This window comes from Esox lucius, chromosome 4, assembly GCF_011004845.1.
Source record: "Esox lucius isolate fEsoLuc1 chromosome 4, fEsoLuc1.pri, whole genome shotgun sequence".
NCBI classification, from domain to species: Eukaryota; Metazoa; Chordata; class Actinopteri; order Esociformes; family Esocidae; genus Esox; species Esox lucius.
The window spans coordinates 27,685,135-27,707,689 of NC_047572.1; the positions used below are offsets into that span (position 1 = coordinate 27,685,135).

A 22,555-nucleotide genomic window follows, 5' to 3' on the forward strand; every position below is an offset into this window, starting at 1 on the left:
GTGTGTGTGTGTTTGTGTGTGTGAGCGAGCGAGCGAGCGAGCGTGAGAGAGAGAGGGAGAGCCGCCTTCATTCCGCCACTTCTCAGTATCCAGTCTCTGAGACGATATGTTCCAGTGAGGAGCTACCAGACGAAGCAAATTAGAAGAGAAAACAAAAATAGCAGATGCGGGAAATGAAGGGAAATATTACACAAGTGGAGTTAGCTGTCCGCTTTCGTCTCTGATAGGCTGGCGAGAGGTGTCTGAAAGTTTGCAGTCTTGGGGGACCTCGCTTCCCCTAGCACCCCCCCTGCCCCCGCACCCCCCCCCCCTCCCCCCACCGGTGGACTGAATAGAGGACAGAGCCTGTCTTCGAGGTGAGGAGAGCACAGACTGCCCGTAGACACTCGCGGGGGAGCCAGTGTGCACAAGGAGTGTGCTCCCTCAGTGGAACTCGCACTTTATCGCCGCCTTTGCCCGGTCTGCCTGCAACGCGGGGGGGGTGGAGAAGATCCAATCAGCGTTTGGGTTTAATAAGGTGGAATACCAGGTGGACGCAACAGAAAAGATACGGCGCAACCAGGGAAATAAAGGAGGTAGGAGCATGCAGCTGTAAAGGACATCATTCGGAAAAGGAAAGAAAAGCTTTCACGGAATTTTGAATTCAGAGGTTCCTGCTCTGGGGTGGACTTGAGCAGAATATCATTTTCTTTTTAAGAGGAGCAGCTCACCGCTTCGGTCAACCAACCCTGTGGACTATAGGATCCTAGATGGCTTTTCAAGGTAAGGACCCATTTTCAACTCTCTCGGTGCTTCAGCAAGCCTTTCAGAAGGACCCAGATTAGGGAGCTGCACCACTAAGCGGCGGCAGAAGAGATGGAAAGCGGCTGAAAAGGTCCAGACTGTGTTTAGTGGCATTAATAGGATGTGAAAAGTTGCGATAAAGCCTTTTTGTGATTATTTCCCTTCCAGCCTAACCCCAGATGCATGCAGAGAATATGATTGCTTTTTTTCTTCCAAGAGAGCTATTTTGATCCGTGGAGGGGTGCAGAGATGTGGTCTTCGGCAGGTGGGGGGGTTGTGTGTGGGGGTGGGTTGTGAAAGGAAAAGATGCCAGCGTGCAAAGCCAGAATGTCTCTGGGGTCTCGGTTTCTGCATCGTGTCTTCCTACAAAAAGGAAGCAGGGCGTAATTACCGCTGGTGTTTGTCTCTGTTGGGGCCATATCTTCAGGCCACGGGATTACTTTCACCACAACCCGCTTCCGAGTCCTAATGGCTCAGCTACAGCTGCTCTGCATGTTCAGGGCTGTGTTCTCCTTGATCCCAGCCGACCGCCGGCACGCTGTTTTTGTTGATTTGAATGATGCCTTACAGGCCCCAAATAACACTTTGTCCGACAGTTCCTTCCGAGTTTCTCAGGGAAAATCTTGTACAGAGTCGTACCTCTCCCCTCTGTTATCACGGTCTCTGTGTGCGCTTTAACGAGCTGGACACGTCCGGAAGCGCACGTCTTCTCAAGGTCCTTGTCAAATGTGAATTTGACAAAATGCATTATGTGGGAAGATTGAGACATTGTGAATTTGAATGCACTGACATTGGAGTAAATCTACAACCCCTCCTTATCGATACCGGACAAGTGCTAGCCCTTTTGTAGGAGCAAGGCTGAAATATTTACGATTGCATGCACATCCTGTCTGCCTTGAAATATTTAAAATAATTGAATAATAAATAACCTGTGCCTGTCAAAGCCTGCCCTGCCGCTGTGGAAGATAATGATGCAGCCTGCTCATGTAACATGCGAGCTGGTGTCCACTAAATGTCTTTTCCTCCAGATATGAACATTTAAAAGGTGTCTCCGCTTCCCAGACATCCACAGGGGAGTAGAGGGTGTGGAGGGGGGTATTTGAAGTTGATGACAGCTCCTGAGGTAGTCTCAAATCGTCTAGAAATAGTGCTGGTTATTTCTTATCTGTGATGCATACTTGGTTATTGTACACAGGATATTGGCCCTTTTTTGAGGTTGCACAGATTGAAGTGAAGATCTGGCATTGGAATTACATTACGTGGTCTCATGAAAGAGCACATTGTCTTTTCATCTGTTCGTTAGCAGCGTCCAGGTATAGGTGTAATCCAATGAGCTGTATGGCGTACGTGTTTGAATGAGTGCGTTTGTGCGTTGAGTGCGTGGGTGTGTATGTGTTCAGAGCAATGGGCTTTGTGCGCTTTGATGTTTTATTGAGTGTTAACCATGTAGGCACTGAACACACATGTTAACCATGTAGACACTGAACACACACGTTAACCATGTAGGCACTGAACACACATGTTAACCATGTAGGCACTGAACACACATGTTAACCATGTAGGCACTGAACACACATGTTAACCATGTAGGCACTGAACACACATGTTAACCATGTAGGCACTGAACACACGTTAACCATGTAGGCACTGAACACACATGTTAACCATGTAGGCACTGAACACACATGTTAACCATGTAGACACTGAACACACATGTTAACCATGTAGACACTGAACACACACGTTAACCATGTAGACACTGAACACACATGTTAACCATGTAGGCACTGAACACACGTTAACCATGTAGGCACTGAACACACGTTAACCATGTAGGCACTGAACACACATGTTAACCATGTAGGCACTGAACACACACGTTAACCATGTAGGCACTGAACACACACGTTAACCATGTAGGCACTGAACACACATGTTAACCATGTAGGCACTGAACACACATGTTAACCATGTAGGCACTGACGCACAAACTCTGATCCGCAATGTTGAAGCTCTGAATTGGACCTCGTTCAGCCTTGTACTGCCTTTCACTGTGGATTTACAATGCCGATCTTGCTTTCACAATCTGCTAAACGATTTAGTCCAGGTGAGTGTGTGTGTCCACAACCTCTGTGGGTGGAATATGCCTGGCCTGTTCTTTTCTGTCTGATGGTGGCAGAGGAGTCAAAGACTTGGTCGACCATTTCAGGAGAACTATGTATCAACCGAATAATACTGTGGATGTGGCAGAGAGGAAGATTTTTATCCAGTGATTTAATAGAGTCGCAGACAGTACGTTCACAGGGGGTAGAAATTAGAAAAGAAAACAACTTTGATGGCAAAAAACGCTGCGCTTTTGATTTATTGCCCACAGCCACGGTTTGAATCAGTATGCAGGTATGTCACTGCACAGCTGAAATACGACATGCTCACTTCCCACTATAATACATCATTTCCACTCATCTCTGCACTTCGAAGCAACGGATTATTAAATATTTAACGCTCGTTGTAAATTACGCCTAATAGTTTAATCAGGAATTTATTAAGCCTTGTTTATAGGCAATGCTACTTCGCAAAAGGAGCAGAATGTGAATGCAGGAATGTTTTGTTATAAATTTTTTGGTCAATATACCTAAATTGAGCATATTGAACAAAGGCATTTTACACAGAAAAACACAATACCCAGATTGCCGTAGATCTTATCAGACAAGAGTGTGTTTATTTTGGTATAATCAAACCCTATGTTGTCCATGCATCCATATATCCTGTAAAATCGTACGAATCTATCTTGAAGCTAGCATTGTGAGGTCGTAGCACATAACACGCGTTATGAAACAATACAGTGTCTCCAATTATATGAGAATGAGCAGTTGGCCTTGCAAAAGCTGTGTACTTGCAGATACAAACTGCACATTTCCAACCATAAGATTGACGGCTGATAGCGGATATTCCACCCTAGTAAAACATTTAAACAGGGAATACTTTAGGTAATAAAGTCTTTCAGGTAAAATGGGACGTGCAATACGTTCCTGCATGAATCACTCATTCATGGGCAGGGTAGCCACAGAGGGACTGGCGTTATTGCACTTAAGTCATATTAAAAGGCTACTTTGACATCAAGGGGGTAAGGTTTAACATTTGTCTGTCGACATGTCTGTAGAAAAGTACAACAATAAAGTGTTGGACATAAATGTTGTTGTTGATGTGATGGAAATGTATAAACACAAGGCATGATATCAGCAGCTTACTCTGTTATCAATTTACTAATGATATTTCCGGCAGGTAAATGAAAGGTACTGCTAATCCCCAAGCCAACAAGGTAAAAACTGAACAAGACAGTTAACACTATTCGCTCACACATTGTTGCTGTACATAATAATGAGTTCTTAGCATACCCCAGAGGAAAAATAACTGGAACAAAAATGTAATACAATCCTCATCTTGGTTAGCAATCCAGGCGACCAAGCCACCTGGGAGGGAGTCAGTACAGACCAGGAAATCCCTGCTGCCCATGCTTCCCCTCCAATTTGGACCACTCATGGGACTTACATGCCACTTCTCAGAGATTGGTACAGTTAAGATGAACTTTGACTGTTGGACCGGCTAGCTGAGCCCACAAGTTGCTCTTTTTTAGCTCCAAAAAACCTAATCAGTGTAACAGCAACCTTAGGTTTTGTAAATATAGACCTGTCTGGCCAAGTAAAGTAAAGCTAGTTCGTTATCAATGTTTTATAGTCTCTAAACATTGCTACATGCTTTAAACTAGCCAGGCAAAACAATACGACTAACAAAGTATTATTTATACCTACATTTCATTCATTAGTACAGGAAAATAAAACTTGTACAAATAATTAACAAGGCAATGACTAGTTTATAGAAAATAGCCATTGTAACAAAAAATAAAAGTAGGTCATAGCACTAAGAATATTAAAGCCTATGCACCATATTGTTCATGGTATTTTAATGGTCCCAGATTCACTTAACTGCTATTGAGAACACAACAATGGAGATTGTGACAGTTACGAAGACGTTTGCTACAAAGAAATTGACTTGTCTTACCATTGATTCACATCATAATCAAATAAATCATAAATTGTTTAAATATTTAATGTGGATGGTCACAGAGATATATCCACTAAGGCCTGCCCAGAAGCCTGGGCCTGAGTTTTAACCAGATTAAGAAGGCCCAATCACTCTAAACATTGTCATATGGAACATTTTCTAGCCATTAAAATCTCTCTCTATGCACTGATAAAACATTCAATTGAATTAGTCATGGAAATCCTACCAGAGCATCTTCTTATTGGCCTCTGAGATTCTCTGGGATTCTCAGCCTTTAAGACATTAAAATATCGTATTTCAGTCCCGGGCTGTAGTGTTCTAAAATGCCACCATCTTAAAATGTCAATACTGCAGGCCTCCTTCCAAACTGTCTGAAAGCATTCTGCAGAACATTACTGTAACATTACAGAGTCATTATTATCTAGACTGTAGGAGCAGAAATTCCACCACTGAAGGCAGGAAGGCCCATACAATCTTTGTCAAAATTGGCACGGCTGAACTGTGTGAAAGGGAAGATGTGGCCCGAGCAGAGCAACATGTATTTCAGACAGTCCATTAATAAGGAATAGGAAAATCAATGCTCACTGTTCTTTCGACATTGGGGTTTAAGGTTTGCTTGAGCCAATGACCTTTGTCGGGTGAGGCGAGGAGCCTGAAAATCTTCTGCCGTTTACTTTCCAGAATTAATTCACACATTCATTCTCCTCCGCTGTTTCTTGTTATAAAAGAGGTCTTGGGCAAATTCAATATCCGACATTCTGATTGATGCACTGATAAATCAATATCAGGTTGATTATCAATCAATTTCTGTCTTTACTGATCACATGCTTCCACATATCAGGCTGCTAAGCACGTACTGGCTTTTTATATATTTTCCACATCTGTACCTCCAGATGTCTTTTTTGAGAACCTTGAGACCACCCAATACAGCTAATCACAATACACAACAACAGCTGGGACATTTAGAGAACATGCTTACTCAGCACCATTTAAAACCTCCCATTATCATGGGTAGTGCTCTTTGGTATTATCATTTATGAATACTACAACACATTAAATTCTATCAATGTGGTTGGACAAACATGGGTTTGTGAAACGGAGCGCTGCTAGTTTTCTAATTATATGATCTGGTCGGAACAGTATCAGTTGTTGCACAGCTCTTTCACAGAAACTCACGTACGAAGGGACACTTGTTCCCTTGTTCTATTCGGCGCATCGTCCCAGCACCTGTGACCGGCGAAGACGGCGAGCAGTGGCATCCTCTGTCCCCTTGCTTCATTGCGGGCGGCAGGGAGAGACCATTGCTGGCAGGTCATATCTTTCTGGGAATGTGCACACAAGGAGAGGCTGGGCTGGGGGACAGACTGCGGACGACTTCCGTTGACAGTGACCCTGACGCGTGTCACTATGCGGCGCGACCTCTCTGAGTGAGCTGCTGGGGACCAGCGTCTGCAGCCCATCTACAGCAAGGTCCCCTCCTGTGTGTATTTTGACATGCAGCATTAGCGAGCGTCAGATGGAAGTCACATCGGAATGAGAGCAGGAGTGAGAGGATGTGGCGCCAACTGGCAGCTCCGTTGTGAAGGTGGAGAGAAGGGGAAAATCCTGTTGTCTCTGAAAAACAGAAGATTGAACCGCCTCAGGTTGTCTGTCTGACTTAAGAGAACAAGCCCCAGGTTTGACCTTTAACCTTCAATATCTGTCAAGATCTTCCAAAGCTCCACACAAAACCCAGTACAGCACATACTGATACCAAGAGATGTGGGAGGCCAAGTGTAAGGCACTGTGACACTATCGGACAGCTTGGCTTCTCACACATATTGAATTCCACTGAAATACCAATCTGACAGCACATTTACTTTAGCATTTGTGTTTGCATAAGGAAAATAGAGAGACACTGCAAATAGAGAGACATTTTCTTTGTACACATCAAAGGTTATTACACACTTTTTCCGGTAGTTAAATAGGAGGGAACGAACTAGTGCAACAAATGCGTTACTTACTAAAGAAACATGAGATTGAATGTACTTTTTCTTTTGTCAAAGAATGTCTTGAAGACCGTTACAAAGAGGGTGCAGTTTCGGTGCGAAATGTAATCCAAAAAGAGATTTTAGCACCAAACATTCCAACAAGGACACAACAACCAAAGGTACATTGCTTAATGATATAACGTTAAGTTGGCTCCTCACTCTGTAAGTAACCAAAAGAAACTGTGAAGAATTGTTTCATTTTCTTTAACAGTCATTTCACACTTCAGCTGACTTCGGCCGCAGCAAGCTAACATTTAGTGAGTGTCTGAGTATGTACAAAATAAATGATACAAGACAATTCAGCTTGTCATTTCAAAAATCTAAATGTTCTTAGAAGGAAATTCCACTTAAGGATATTGTGTGTAGATGAGTGACCATTTAAAAAAAACAAAATTAAATCTGTATGATATTTAGGCTGTAAACAAATAGAATTTGGAGAAATGTATATGGGTTAAAGACATTTTGAAGGCACTGTAACAAGAAACTTTTTATTAAATATTGATTTATTCTAGTTTCTATTTGCTGTTTCTATCATAATACCTTATAAGATTGTTACAGTTGCATTATGTGGATGTCTAATGGCAGGACCATTCAATTTCTGTTTTGCCTCCATCAGCCACTTTGAAGCATCCTTGCAACGACTTTGCCACCTCCCGCTCTTTACATCTAACCCTTGCTTTTCAGCTGCCAAGCTAGATATTCAGAGTATTGACCGTTTTGCTCTTCTGACAGTTACAAAAGTGGTTGTGTATCAAGGTGGGGAGATGGATGAATATTTAACTCACTGCATACTTTGTTGCACTGCTAAGCAATGTGGTCATGGTTAGCATGGACTAATTGGTGTCCAGTTAAAGCAAGTTGTAAACTGTGATTCGATAGATTTCAATAAATAAACATGAAGATCGGCCAATTCCACCTTTTGATTCAAAATATAATTGCAGTGACTTAGAAATGTATTCCTCAGTATTCTCCCCAATTCGTTGTTATGGATTATTTATAAATGATTACATATAATTGTTTTGCCATCAATCTTCAGAATATACTCTATAATGACTAAGCATACCACAATTTAAAAACTTGTGCCAATTAATTAATTGAATTGATTCATCTCATCCTGGATTTGGTTTCTCCCATTTATCCGGGTATATCCTCTCAAGCTCTGTCAGACTGGATGAGGATCATTGGTTGACTGCGATCTTCAGGCCTCCTCACAGATAGTTCAATAGTGTTCAAGTCCTGGCTTTGACGGGGCCGCTCAAGGACATTCACAGACTTGTTTTGAAGTCATCCCAGTGTTGCCTTGGCTGTGTGCTTCAGGTCTTTGTTGCACTGAGAGATAAATCTCCACCCCAGTCAGAGGTCAGAGGTCACGTGTGCTCTGGATTAGGTTTTCTTCAAGGAACTCTATGTATTTTGTTCCATTCATCGTTCTGTCAATCCTGACCGGTCTTCCAACCCCTGACCCTGAGAAGCATCCCCATAGCATGATGCTTCCCACCATAGGGATGTTTTTGGCAGGTGATTAGTGGTACCTCCAATTCTCCAGATGTATCATATTTTTCTGAAGTTTTAGTTAATTTAAGTTCTGTTTAGCAAACTTGATGCCGCAAGTCATAACGCCTTTTACTCAGGAGTGGTTTTGTCTAGCCAGTACCATAAAGGCCGAATAGATGGAGTGATTGTCCTTCTGGCAGGTTCTGGCATATTTGAAGATGCTAGCGATGGTACGTTTGTGTCATAAAATCACATGATCTCCTAAACACTATCTAGAACAACCAAATTCTAATTTTGTGGCAGAATCTACTTCCTCTGCATTCTTTTCATAAAATACAAGTACCAGAATTCACCAGCAAAAGCAGATTATGGCTCCCTAACAAAATGACGATCACAAAATATATATATATTTTTTAAAACAATGGTTATATTTTAAACTCCGACATGGACCATGCCAATGTGGTGCACTTTCTTTGAGTTTTGTTTGCCTGGTACCATCTGGTCATTCGTTTTATGAATGACACAATATTTTCTTCTAATACAGGTTCACACTAACTACACAGAAAATTATCAGAATAATTTAATCCAGGCAGACTAATCTGACATGAGAATTTATTATTTCTAAACTTTCCACAAAAGTGAGTACACCCCTCACACATTTGTAAATATTTGATTCTATCTTTTCATGTGACAACACTGAAGAAATTACACTTTGCTACAATGTAAAGTAGTAAGTGTACAGCTTGTATAACAGTGTAAATTTGCTGTCCCCTCAAAATAACACACAGCCATTAATGTCTAAACCGCTGGCAACAAAAGTGAGTACAAACCCCTAAGTGAAAATGTTGGTATAATAATAAGTTATACCAACAATTAAAACAATATTCAACTATTGCCCTAGCACATTCCTACTACGATATGTATGCACCTATAGACAAATAAATATAACCGGATGAAGTCAAACAAACCTTACCTTAACTGTTCTGTTACCAAAACATATACACAGTATCATCGTCAGAGCTTAATCTAATGCCGCTCTCCCTTTCAGGTGGCGCTGAATACTCACACCGCCGGCAGACAATCAATCACTGCAACAAGTATGCTATCAATTGTCAACAAAGTGCGTCACTAAATGCTTCATAGAAAATTTTCTCTGCAAATCCTGCTAATAAAGTGCAAAACACTGCCTCCCATATGCCAAGTGTCATTATTAATGTGCATAGTTAAGATCTCTTCATACGCAGTTGTTAGCCAATCCCATTGCTCCATATTAACCAGGCCAAAGCAGTCAGTCACTAGTAACCAATTGCCCTTCGTTACATTGTGTATATAAAACATTGCTAAAATATATTCAGTGGTTCAATCGGTCAAAGACAACCGCAATGACACACCAAATGACTTGTTGCTTCGCAAGATGAAACAAAACATGACTGCATTTATTTTTCATATCTCTCTCGCCCTTCAATATACACAGTGCTTGTCAGCACAGCAGCTGTGGCAACATGATTCTTGCAGGTAGGTCAAGGTTGTCAGATTCAGAACATAAATCCTGCCCAAAATTCCTAAAAAAGTAGCCCAATTCTGCAGAGTTATAGGGGACATGGCAATACGGAATCAAGGATTACCCCTTTAAGCGACATGATGCCAATCTAATGTCTTCAGGGAACAAGTTAGAAAAGCAGGTGTTCTTTCAGTAAGAGGAAAAGGAGAGCCCAAGGGTCTAGGGCAGAGGTGTCAAACCGGTTCCACGGAGGGCCGAGTGTCTGCAGGTTTTTGCTCTCTCCTTGTACTTGATTGGTTAATTAGGTCACTGATTGGTTAGTTTCTACCCTCACCTGGTTGTGTAGGTATGAACTAGGAACCAATTTATAGGAAAAACCAAAAACCTGCAGACACTCGGCCCTTTGTGGAACCGGTTTGACACCTGTGGTCTAGGGGGTTTCAACATAATATCCTGCTTCAATGCTCTAGGGGGCATCAGGTTGTCATATCTTTGGGTTTACGATAGATGTGACGATGACTACACGTGTAACACACAAACACACACACACACACACTACATTTGATTGCACTGACATTATCCCAAATGGAAAATAAATATATTTTTGCAATGCAAAATGAATGTAGAATGTATGCTGAATATATGTCGAATACTTTTATCATTATTCAAAATACATTTCGGGTATCAAAATGTATTTCACCTTTTATTTTGACATGTATTTAAAAATGTATACATACATTTATCTTTATTCAAAATACATTTCAGGTATTAACATGTATTTCAACTTTTATTCTGAAATGTATTAAAAAATTTATAAATACATTTCAGTTTTGTCCATATGTATTTCACCGTCAACAATGCTCTCATTATAATTGTAATGTATTATAGAAAATACATTACAAAATGTATTTTGAAGCCCATATTAAGATCCAGGTCCTGTGAAAGTAAAAAGATGAAATGTAATTACCGACGTATTGATTATATCACATTTAGGTGTTGAAACATTTTATAGATATGTACATGACCAAAATACATTTCATCTTAGTCACAAATATAGTCTAACGTACTAAGGTAAACTTGGTAAATCCACTACTTGCCTCTACTATTAATCTAGTCCTGTTTGGAGTAGTGGTTAGTGCGGCTGACTGTAAGACATAAGGTTGTAGGCTCAAAACACCCCCTTTCCAAATAGCCGATATATTTAGACATGCATTAAGTACAATATTTACAAATATATTTAAGCGGCCAATTTCCAACATTTTGACATATATTTACCAAACGTATTCAGGAATATATTTTCCAAATGTATTCAAAAATATATGTAAAATATATTTTCCGTATGGGATTCTAGGAAATTGCACTTCTCAGCTATGTACATTTAGTTTCACATGATGTGTGTTAATGAGTCAGCCACTGTAAATAATGTACAGTATTTTGACCTTGACTCTATTTTACAGTAAAGCATAACGGTCTGTATCTGCATTCATTTTAATGTCTTAAGTCACAGTATGGCCAGTTTTCACTCCCCCACCTCAGGTTTAGTTTCTTGCCTGAGCTCGCGATGAATATGGAAGGAGTGCAGCGTCATTTGCCCTTTAAATATCTCCCATATTTTATTTTTTTCCCTCCATTTAATCTGAGTCTAGCTGTCAGTTGGGTGAGGGAATCATTGCCACGGTAATACTTCTGTACTGAGAAACACGCTTAACTGAAAAAAGACACCCCTCCCTCTGACTCAATTCAGACATATACTGCAGGTTTTATTGTCAAGTGGTACAGTAGCTCTCTCTCTGGAGAGGTGTTTGTATCGTTTCAGGATATTGCTGTCTTGTCTGCAGGGAGTAACACTCGGACATTGCAACAGCCTCAGGTTTGCTGGTGGGTTATAGGGAAGGTTATGGGACAAGTCAGGGGTCTTAATATGAATGCACTTCAGGGCTCCAAACAAAAAAATAAATTAAGGAGTCATTGACTCCTATAGGGGAAAAAAACAGGCACCAAATAATTTTTTTAAGAGCCACATAACAATGCACTTACTTTTATTCACCTTGTTGTGTGCATGTCTCTCCTCTTCAGACTAACCCTAACCCTTCTTAGGGAGTTTTTCCTAGCCACTGAAATTCAACACTACTGTTGTTTGCTCCTTGGGGTTTAAGGCCGGGTGTCTCTGTAAAGCACTTTGTGACAACTGCTGTTGTAAAAAGGGCTTTATAAATGCATTTGATTGATTGATTGATTGACTTATGAACTATATACAGTCAAATAAAAAAAAACTGACGCAGAATCTGAGCCAGTGTCACTGCCACTGACCATGTTTATATATATAGCCTAATCCGTAGGAAATGTGCATTTCTCTCTTGCACGTTCACTAGCCTACTGCAAAGATCGCAAGTCAGTAGGCTATCGTCAACCTAATCTTTGCAGCCGACAGAAAACACTTGTTTATTAATAAACAATTAAAATGTCTCATTGCAAACCATAAACAATAGCATATAAGAGGCGCAAACAGAGCAGAAATTGCAGGCGCGGCTCGAAATGGCGGTTATTTCAAATAGAGCATATTTTAAACTAATCGGTTAACCGGTTTCAACCGGCTAATGAGGCTTGGCGGTCGGTCAAGAACATTTTTAGTTTTGGCCATATTGGAAGGGGGCCAGACTATGTACAAATGAATGACGTTAACAAAACAAATGAATCGAAAGGCTACTGGTTATAAAACATGCACGTAGGATGCACATTTTACAATCAAAGGGAGTAAATTTGTATTGTCGCCAATGGCAGAAATTTCACTCGCAAATAAATATATTTGGTCGCAAATGCAACCATTTTAGTGGCAGTTTGGAGCCCTGGACTTTCCACGTTGTCGACAGACTAACACATCCACACCGACTGGCCTCAGGGTCCGGGGGATGTCACTGTTCTGGACTGGCCTCAGGGTCCAGGGGGAACATTGAGGGGGTCCATGTTGAACACAAAAATCCAGAACTTACTGTCTTTAATTCCATGTAATTTATTTATCCCCTGACATTTTTGCTTTGTCAACTTGATGATGCAACCGGTAATATCACCACCAGCACGGATTCATGAACCTCACTATGTAAGAGGAAGTTGTTTGGTTGGTACAATTTTGTCTACGACTGCACTGATGTTTTACAGACTCTGGACACAGACCACATGCATTTATTAATTATTACAATTTGTACTCTTAAAATGTTGACCCGGGACTGCCAGAAGAGGAATGTCCACTCCTCCGAGCCTGGATCCGCTCTAGGTTTCTTCCTAAGATTTGGCACATTTAGGGAGTTTTTCTTAGCCACTGTGCATCTACCCTGTTGTTGCTTTCTCTTTGGGGTTTCAGGCTGTGTGTTTTATAAAACCACTTTGCGACAACTCCTGATGTAAAAAGGGCTTTATAAAATACTTTTGAATTTTGACGAAGATTAACAACTGTGTCACCAACGTTGTAGACTACCCAGATTCCACCATTCCTTCAGTGAAACTGGATGCACGCAAGAGGCTAATCCCCCGCCTTTGTCACAGGAGCTGGGAAAAAAGCCACAACATCCAAATGTTGACCTTTACTTTTTCCATGTACAAGCGTGGCTGCTATTGTCAACATGTGTAATTCCCACCCCTGGTTGCCAACGTGACTGTGAATTATAAATCAATGAGCATGCATTACTGTTAAATCCCTGGTCTCCAGGGCCACAGTGATGATCAAATAATGGATGGCCAAGGGACATACGCGGGTGCCTTTCTGTCCAGCTCAGGGTCCACTGGTCACAAGCTGGCTCCTATCCACACTGATGTATTAAGAAGGGGTGTGGGGGGGCGTGGCGAGTTGTATCACACTTAACAGACTGCAGTTTTATAATGTGCACAGATTGCTTGTGCTATTCTGCATTCATGGCAAACGCACACGCTGTGATTGCTGGACACAGGAAACGCCTTATAACGTCGGGGCACCCCACACACCGACTGGGTGCCAAATCAAATCGTCTGTTGGCTGTTGTAAACAGACTTGGGATCAAACATGTGGTCTTGACGGAGTGTGTAGTGGGGGTTCAGTGCTAGTTTAGCACACGCCCCTTAATCTCTGTCTGTCTGGGGGTCTTGAGTGGAACCGACAGAGGACGAGTAAGTGTGCCGAACGAGAGCAGTGACGAGTCAAGTAGCTCAATTATTCAACAGGAGCTTGTCTGTGATTGTAGGGCTTAGGATGAACTCTCCCTGAATGCAAACAGGGGACGCCGCCTCCGCTGCCGAAAAAAACCATCGCAATCCAGCACGTGTTTGCGTCGTTCATGTCATTTTGATCCGAAACACGCACCTGGCTTTTCCTTGGCTACGTTAGTAAACAGGGGCAAGGGTGGTATCTCACGGTTCTGTGAAGCCACATAGAAAGACTCCCTAGTCAACGTGTTAAAACAGACACGGGTAAACGAGGAGGCGTGGAGGACGGATGTGGAGACAGCAGTATATTTTCACCATTTGGAGTCCTTTTATAATATATTTAACAAAATGCCACTTAAGTAAATTATTGTGAAGTTACTCTCATGCAACTCCGCCATATGTGCACCCTAAAGGATTTTAACACCAATTCAGGCACACACTCTTTGCCCGAGGTAGAAATTGTGCCCATTCACATCACTTCGCCCAAGTTTAATTATTTAACATGTATGAACGCGTTACGATGCACTATTTCTAAATGCACTCAGGCCAAAGTAATGTGATAGTTCTGCATGACCGGATTTCAAACCTTGAAACTTTGTTTTGCATGTTTGTGTCATAGAGATGTAGGATCTTAATTCGGGAATGTTTTCTAAAACAGGACATTTATATTGTGGCAAGAGGAATTATGACATGTCACATTTTTGTTTTACTCAATATATTTTCTGTAAATTAGAAACTTTTTAAACCATTGAATGCTACAGATTCCTGCAATAACATGGTGAGCAAATAAAGATACTACCTCTATATTGAGTAATGGGGACACTCTGACCACTCTGACCTTATCTTCTTATCCCTTACTCAAACAGTAATCATAATTTCATTCATGCACTTCTATAATTCATGCATCTTGGCAGTTCTGATTAACATGCATAGTTGCGCCTGTCTGGGTTTATGCCACAACTCAAAATGTGATATCCCCCTCAACCCATACCTGTGACAGAATTAATGAATAGGCTCCTATCGTAAAATGTGAGTTTTGCTGCTTTTTTGATTTTTAAATTTTATAAAGGTCCAGATTCTGAGCTTTGTAATGGTATACACAGTTTAGTCGTCGACTTACGACCTATGCGACTTATGTCCGCCCGTCCACGACCGAAGTAAAAAGCGTGGTATACTGTTATATTGTTGTATAAAACTTGAGAGTATGGTATTGTAATGAATCTTAGAATACGGAGCCGAGCGAGCGTAGTAAGAGAAAACACAAACATGGCAACAGGGGACTTCAATATACTAAGTTATTATTATTGTTAGAAAAAAGCCATGGAAGATTCACACTTGCAAGAGAGCTGGTCTTTGTTTACGCCCATTCAGCGTTGTTCGCACCCTCTTAGGCCTTAATCCCAACCAGCTATTTAAGTATTCAAATGGGGACACTCTGACCTTGTGCTAAACTGGTGTGGTTAGTCTCTAATAAACATATACTATATCAAACCAAATAACATTTGTTTTTTCACACGCACTTGATACATCAAGTAGAAAACAGTACAATGAAAGGTAAAGTGGATTAGCAGCAGGATTTATAATAAATAGTAGCAGCAATGTAAGTGCAGACAGTTTGAGTGCAGGTGGACAGCAACTGAGCCGTTTAGGAGTCTTACTGTACTGATGGACTGGGTTGCCCACATCACATTTTTTGTCTACTCATAATAGCTGGTCAAAGTCACACACACACACACACACCTGGATGAGTGACTGGTCAATCAGGTACAGTGGGGAGAACAAGTATTTGATACACTGTTTTGTATTTGATACAAAGCATATAGAGGTCTGTAATTTTTATCATAGGTACACTTTTTTAATAATTTTTAATTTGCATTTTACTGCATTACATAAGTATTTGATCACCTACCAACCAGTAAGAATTCCGGCTCTCACAGACCTGTTAGTTTTTCTTTAAGAAGCCCTCCTGTTCTCTACCTGTATTAACTGCACCTGTTTGAACGTGTTACCTGTATAAAAGACACCTGTCCACACACTCAATCAAACAGACTCCAACCTCTCCACAATGGCCAAGACCAGAGAGCTGTGAAATTACATCAGGGATAAAATTGTAGACCTGCACAAGGCTGGGATGAGCTACAGGATAATAGGCAAGCAGCTTGGTGAGAAGGCATCAACTGTTGGCGCAATTATTAGAAAATGGAAGAAGTTCAAGATGACGGTCAATCTCCCTCGGTCTGGGGCTCCATGCAAGATCTCAACTCGTGGGGCATCGAGGATCATGAGGAAGGTGAGGGATCAGCCCAGAACTACACGGCAGGACCTGGTCAATGACCTGAAGAAAGCGGGGACCACAGTCTCAAAGAAAACCATTAGTAACACACTACGCCGTCATGTATTAAAATCCTGCAGCGCCCGCAAGGTCCCCCTGCTCAAGCCAGAGCATTTCCAGGCCTGTCTGAAGTTTGCCAATGACCATCTAGATGATTCAGAGGAGGAATGGGAGAAGGTCATGTGGTCTGATGAGACAAAAATAGAGCTTTTCGGTCTAAACTGCACTTGCCGTGTTTGGAGGAAGAACAAAGATGAGTAGAACCCCAAGAACACCATCCCAACCATGAAGCATGGAGGTGGAAACATCATTCTTTGGGGATGCTTTTCTGCAAATGGGACAGGACGACTGCACCGTATTGAGGAGAGGATGGATGGGGCCATGTATCGCAAGATCTTGGCCAACAACCTCCTTCCCTCAGTAAGAGCATTGAAGATGGGTCGTGGCTGGGTCTTCCAGCATGACAACGACCCGAAACACACAGCCAGGGCAACTAAGGAGTGGCCCCGTAAGAAGTATCTCAAGGTCCTGGATTGGCCTAGCCAGTCTCCAGACCTGAACCCAATAGAAAATCTTTGGAGGGAGCTGAAAATCCCTATTGCCCAGCGACAGCCCCGAAACCTGAAGGATCTGGAGAAGGTCTGTAAGGAGGAGTGGGCCAGAATCCCTGCTAACCTGGTCAAGAACAATAGGAAACGTATGATCTCTGTAATTGTAAACAAAGGTTTCTGTACCAAATATGAAGTTCTGCTTTTCTGATGTATCAAATACTTATGTCATGCAATAAAATCCAAATTTATAAAAAAAAATACAATGTGATTTTCTGGATTTTTGTTTTAGATTCCATCACTCACAGTTGAAGAGTACCTATGATAAAAATGACAGACTTCTACATGGTTTGTAAGTGGGAAAACCTGCAGTGTATAAAGTACTTGTTCTCCCCACTGTAGCTAACTACAGAAATAAGTGACTTGCACTTCCTGAAACACACCTAGCGATCTGCATTGATGGTTCAGCTAGATAGCCAACATACAAGAAATGTTGCTGTATCATTTACTAAAGTATAGCTAATCATCAGACAAAGCTAGCTACCCAACGTTCAAGTTAGACACCAGGAAATGTTAGCTAGCTGATAAGTTATTGTCTTTGTCATGGATGCCATCTGTCTGTAAAAGTAATCCGTGGACAGTTGAAATTCCTGGGATCGCAATGATATTGACCAAGAAGTTGCGTTATAAGCCGGTGACTTTATTGACCAATCAAAACTCTGTATGTCCAGCCCCTTCATTATCTCAGTCAATACAGGAAAATGTGTGTATTTTCCACTGGTTAAACAAGTGTTTGAGTTTTACATATAATTTTTATTTACACTTCGCATGCTAGTTAGTTGTAAGTTACATTCAAGTTCACAACTTCAAGAAGGCATTTCTGCAAAAAACCACAAAATGTTTCCAGAACACGTTTTTCATCTTACAAACGTCTCTCCTGAAAAGTTGTGACAGTTGTGACAGTTTCCTGAATTCTGTCACCTATGTAAAGAGGAAGGCAATATTTGTTGTTTTCCACATGACGTCCTGGCAAGATTTGGCTTCTGCATTTGACCAAACCCTTCCAGATTGAAGAGGTGCAGTGGTGTGCCATTCTGAGCGCCCAGGGAGCAATTACAGGTTAACCTTCTTGGTCAGGGACAGAATGACAGATTTATTTCACCATGCTCACTGACATTTTTGACACATTAAATACTATCATGTTGACAAATATCCTGTCTGCATTGTGTTGGGTAACAGTTGAAATGCAGGGTAATGTTTTTGCAGTTACTGCAAAATGTCACAGTAATACCAAGAGAAAAAGCAGAAAAATCATTCTCCACAGTTATTGCTATATTTCCATGTTGAATTCGGACTGCGGTTTCTAGAGTTTACTATGGTATAATAGTTTGCTAATATCTACAAGTACTTGATGAACCTGACAGCTACATACAAATACATTCACGCACACTAGTTAACGCAAAAAAAAATGTAATGGGAACATATTTCAGTAGGTGTACCAAGAAATAATTTCAGGTTTCAGAGTTCAGGGCTCTGAGTTCAAGGTTCGGAATTCAGGGTTGATATGAACACATTCATTTGGTAATGAGAAAACTGAGAAACGCATCTCCAGTAATCTTTCTGCTTCTCATTTGGCAGGACAATAAGCAAAAATGTAAAGCAATTTTTCTCAGTTCCATTCTATGAGCTGTTACTTCCCTTTGGTTTAGTAGGGCAGCAAAACCCATTTTGTGTGCCAACACTATCTTCCACTGCTACTGTAGATGGGAAAACATCACAGCCACTAACCACCATGTGGTTTTGAAAGCTTTAAGTTATGGAACAGGAGGTGAATTCAGAATCGGGCTAACATTAGGGACAATGACATTGTCTTTTATTACATTGAGCAAACGTCTTTGCTGTTGTCTGCAGAGACCTTATCTGGTAATGTATAGAGCATCCTGCCACATTCATTTCGCTATCTCAGACAGATTCTTCTATTGATATTCCCTGGCCATCAGTGTGCAAAGTAATGGCCTAGGCTTAAGTAGGTTAAAGTGTACTTTAGAGCAGTGTACTGTACATTATCTCCACAGTGCCGGTCAGAGATGAAAGCCGTAGTACTCCCTTGGTCGCACTGAACACTCTCATGGCTTAGGGCACCCCGTTTACCCCCATGATCTGGCCCCAGCTCTTCCGGCAGTGGTGGTATGTTGCCCATCCAACCCCATTATTCCCTGAGACTTGCTCCCTTCCGCAGTTAGACAAAGTGCATGAATTATGCATTCCTCTGGTGTATCCACCCCCCAGATCAATGGCAATGCAACGACCATCTACAAAGACGCTTGGCTCAAGGCCACATTTGATCACTTCCTCCGCGCAACGCTCGTTCCTTTGTGTCAGCCCGCTGAGACTTCATTATTTCCAAGTGTTTGTGAGCTATTGTTGAAAGAACAAGAAGCAAATTATTTAAAGTTGGTTGGAGGATGAAAAACCTTGATGGGACATGAAAACCACTGATGGACAGTCATGGAGGGAGAGAGGGTGAATAGTAATGTCTCTATTCACAGTTCCGTTCCACGGAGAGACTGCTGGGAAATAGGGGCGACTTTGCCATGTTCATGCATTATGACGGGAGAAAAGATGTGTACTACACAGTACTTGATCATTGCCCTGCAGTTGATCGAGCCCAGTGCTCCTTGCTGTCTATCACGACACATTGAAGGGAATAGCAATGAGCTTTGAGGCACTTTTCCACTGATGAGATTTCATTCTATTTTATTTTATTTTTTTGTCTGCCTTCTTTAAGTAGCAGCCATGTTTAAGTATGAGAAACTGTGCTGTATTCTGGAAGCCTGTGACTCCAAACCACTGATGACCCTTGGTGATGTGGGTTGGAAGGCCAGCTGAAACGACTGTCTCCTCCATATTCTCATACTCCTTCCATGTACCTGTCTGACTCTGCTCCCTATCGTCCTGCCATGACAAAATAAAACATGTGGTTCTCTATTCATTATTTGGGATCTTTACCGAACAAAACATTGCCATTGTTAGAACTTGCACTTTTCCACCACTCTCCAACCCCATCTACTGTATTTTCTGCTTAAGAGACTTTTAAGAGGGGCTTCATTGTGAATGGTATGGGAATAAACAAGGTTTCTGAGGTCATTTGAGGAAGAACGTAAGAGGTTGACGTGTGTGCCCTCGAGACATCTTGAGAACCTAGCAACCGACATAATTTTTAAACCCAGATGGTCGGATTTACAGAACAATATTTCTCTTTGTATGTGCCTTTTTTCCTCTTCCTGACTACAGAGTGACATCTTTGCTCTATCAACAGAGATATACCATGCTGACAATGTACGGCAAGCCCAAACATGCCTCTGATAATGTGAAGACAATGTAATTGAGCATGTCTGTGTTTGAAGAGCAATACTACCACTGCATTTAGATCAGAATGTGTTTTAGCACTAGAGGCACTAAACAGGGACAAAAGTCAATCCTCCATCTCGTGCAGTGCCATCAACATATTGAGACTTGGTTATTTGCAGCTCATAAGAATGTGTTCTTCACTAGGACCCTTGACTTCTGGATACCAAGTTGTTCTTCATTTAGGTTTGATTCATCCAGTGGTATCCCTGACAGGACAGTCTTGCTGTCTGGCAATTCCTTACCTAGTGCATCTATCCAAACGACTTCGTTAGCATGGCTTTTTGTACATAACTAAACATTTGTTATAACAGAATAACTATATTTATTTATTATTATACTTTTTGTTATTAAAATGTTTATTTATATTATTGTTGTTAAAATTAATATGCATTGTTTTATTCAACCCATGTTTACAGCAACCACTGATATATTACCTACTTTTTGGTTATACTACTAAGGAATTAGTTGTATTATTAAGACCTACTTTGGTTGGGCTAATTCAACTATATAGATGCACTACAATTTTCTGTAGTCAATTGTTGCACTATTTTAAAGTTAGTCATATGTTGGTCATTAGACTGGGACATTTTAACTGTCCTGGAAATTTATCCCACTGAGCAAAGGATGTTGAAAAGACATTGTGAAGAAATCTTTTGATATTTCTAATGATTTTGCCCAGTGGCTAGGCTTTAAGTATGAAAGTATGGTTTGTTGTATGTACTGGTTTCACTTCATTAATTAACTTAATCAGTCTTCACAGTCTATGTTCCTCCTCTGATCACCCATACATAGTACCTAGTATTTTCAGGACCTCTTAAGATAAAGGTAATTTGGAACCTCCAACCAAACTGCATTCAGTAAATTGGAATCTGCCTGGTAAGATTTCATGGAGCATATTTATTGGGATCCTCATTAGCCTCTGCCTAGGCAGTTGCTACTTTTTTCTTAGGTCAACCATCAGACAGGCACTTGTCTTTAGATGGTAATTGGAAAGTGAGGAAGCCTTGCATGGCTAATTGAGGTGCTGCATGTTTTGCAACAGTCACTCCTCAGTGATCGAGATGTGAGATGATTAGCAAAATGTTGCTTGATTCACGTCTCCTCTGCATGTAGACATAATGGTCTCATTGGCTATTCAAATTAAAGAGTGAGCCGTCATGGGAATGTGATCAAGGTGAAATAAATCAAACTCAATAATTGAAAAATCTAAGATGAAATCAAAGAATGGAAAGTATGTCTTGAATTATACTTGATAAGATCCTACTTGTTTACCCAGTAAATCAGTAACTGACCATACCACAGATGTTATCAAAAAAATTAAATAAAATGAGTTGCCACAGAAACACTGTACTTAAACTAGCCAACCAGGCACTTGACTGTATGTCTCTACAAACCGTGCATTCTTGGATGCTGCCCGAATTTCATCTCTGCAGTGTTGAGGTCAGATAAACTTGCATGTGCTTTAATGAAAGTGGGGAGGGCTGTTTCATTTCATGAGGAACTAGGTCACCTTGTGTGCTGGAGCAAGATGGAGGCGTTGATATGGCTGGTAGGGGGAGGTATATGTTCTCAGAGGGGGGAATGCCACAGTCAGCTTTGGCACTAGCAGCATAGAGAATTAAATTAACCTGCTCTTATAGCTATTTTTATAAAAGAACATAAGCCACCTATATTTTCGTAGTATTTTATTTTAAGTACTGCTAAGCCCAGTCAAAAGCTCTTTTATACACTTTTTTATGAAGCATTGTAATATGTTTAAAATGATCATGTTCAGTTGTTCCTCATTCTGTAGGTACACTGTTATTAATTGCTATAAAGGGCCAAGCACTTGTAATTTCCCATATATTATTTAAATTCACAATTTACTGATCACCTTGTCAGCAGACAATGTTCCTGAACACTTGCAATCAGAAATGGAATTCTCATGTTCTTAAAGAAAATGTGCTCATATTTGTCTGTAAAAATACATAGTGTGAACTATTGTAATTTATTAATTGTGCATTACTATGATCATCAGAACACAAATTAAATAGTTTCTGATGCTCACATATTTATTCATTTTTCAATAATTTATTTATTTTCCCCAATTTTTGGTTGTTACAATTCAATACCTCTCATTACAATACACAATACACATACCTCTCTAACTGAAGGGTTTACAAGCAGTTAACATGCAGTCCAGACAGCTTACGTTCTTTTCTCATTTCATTGTCAACTTAAG

General features: G+C 40.9%; 1 protein-coding gene across 5 annotated transcripts in view; it reads left to right on the plus strand.

Annotated features, from left to right (window-relative positions):
* The first annotated feature begins 333 nt into the window (after positions 1 to 333).
* The window catches only part of lingo2 (leucine rich repeat and Ig domain containing 2), a 252,972-nt gene continuing 230,750 nt past the window's right edge, over positions 334 to 22,555 (plus strand). For 4 of the 5 annotated variants that reach the window (XR_002196658.2, XM_010901228.5, XM_020045704.3 and 1 more), the window contains exon 1: positions 334 to 762. The gene's annotated coding sequence lies outside the window, so the exon portion shown is untranslated. The remainder of the gene's footprint in view (positions 763 to 22,555) is intronic. The other variant, XM_020045703.3, reaches the window with a different exon arrangement.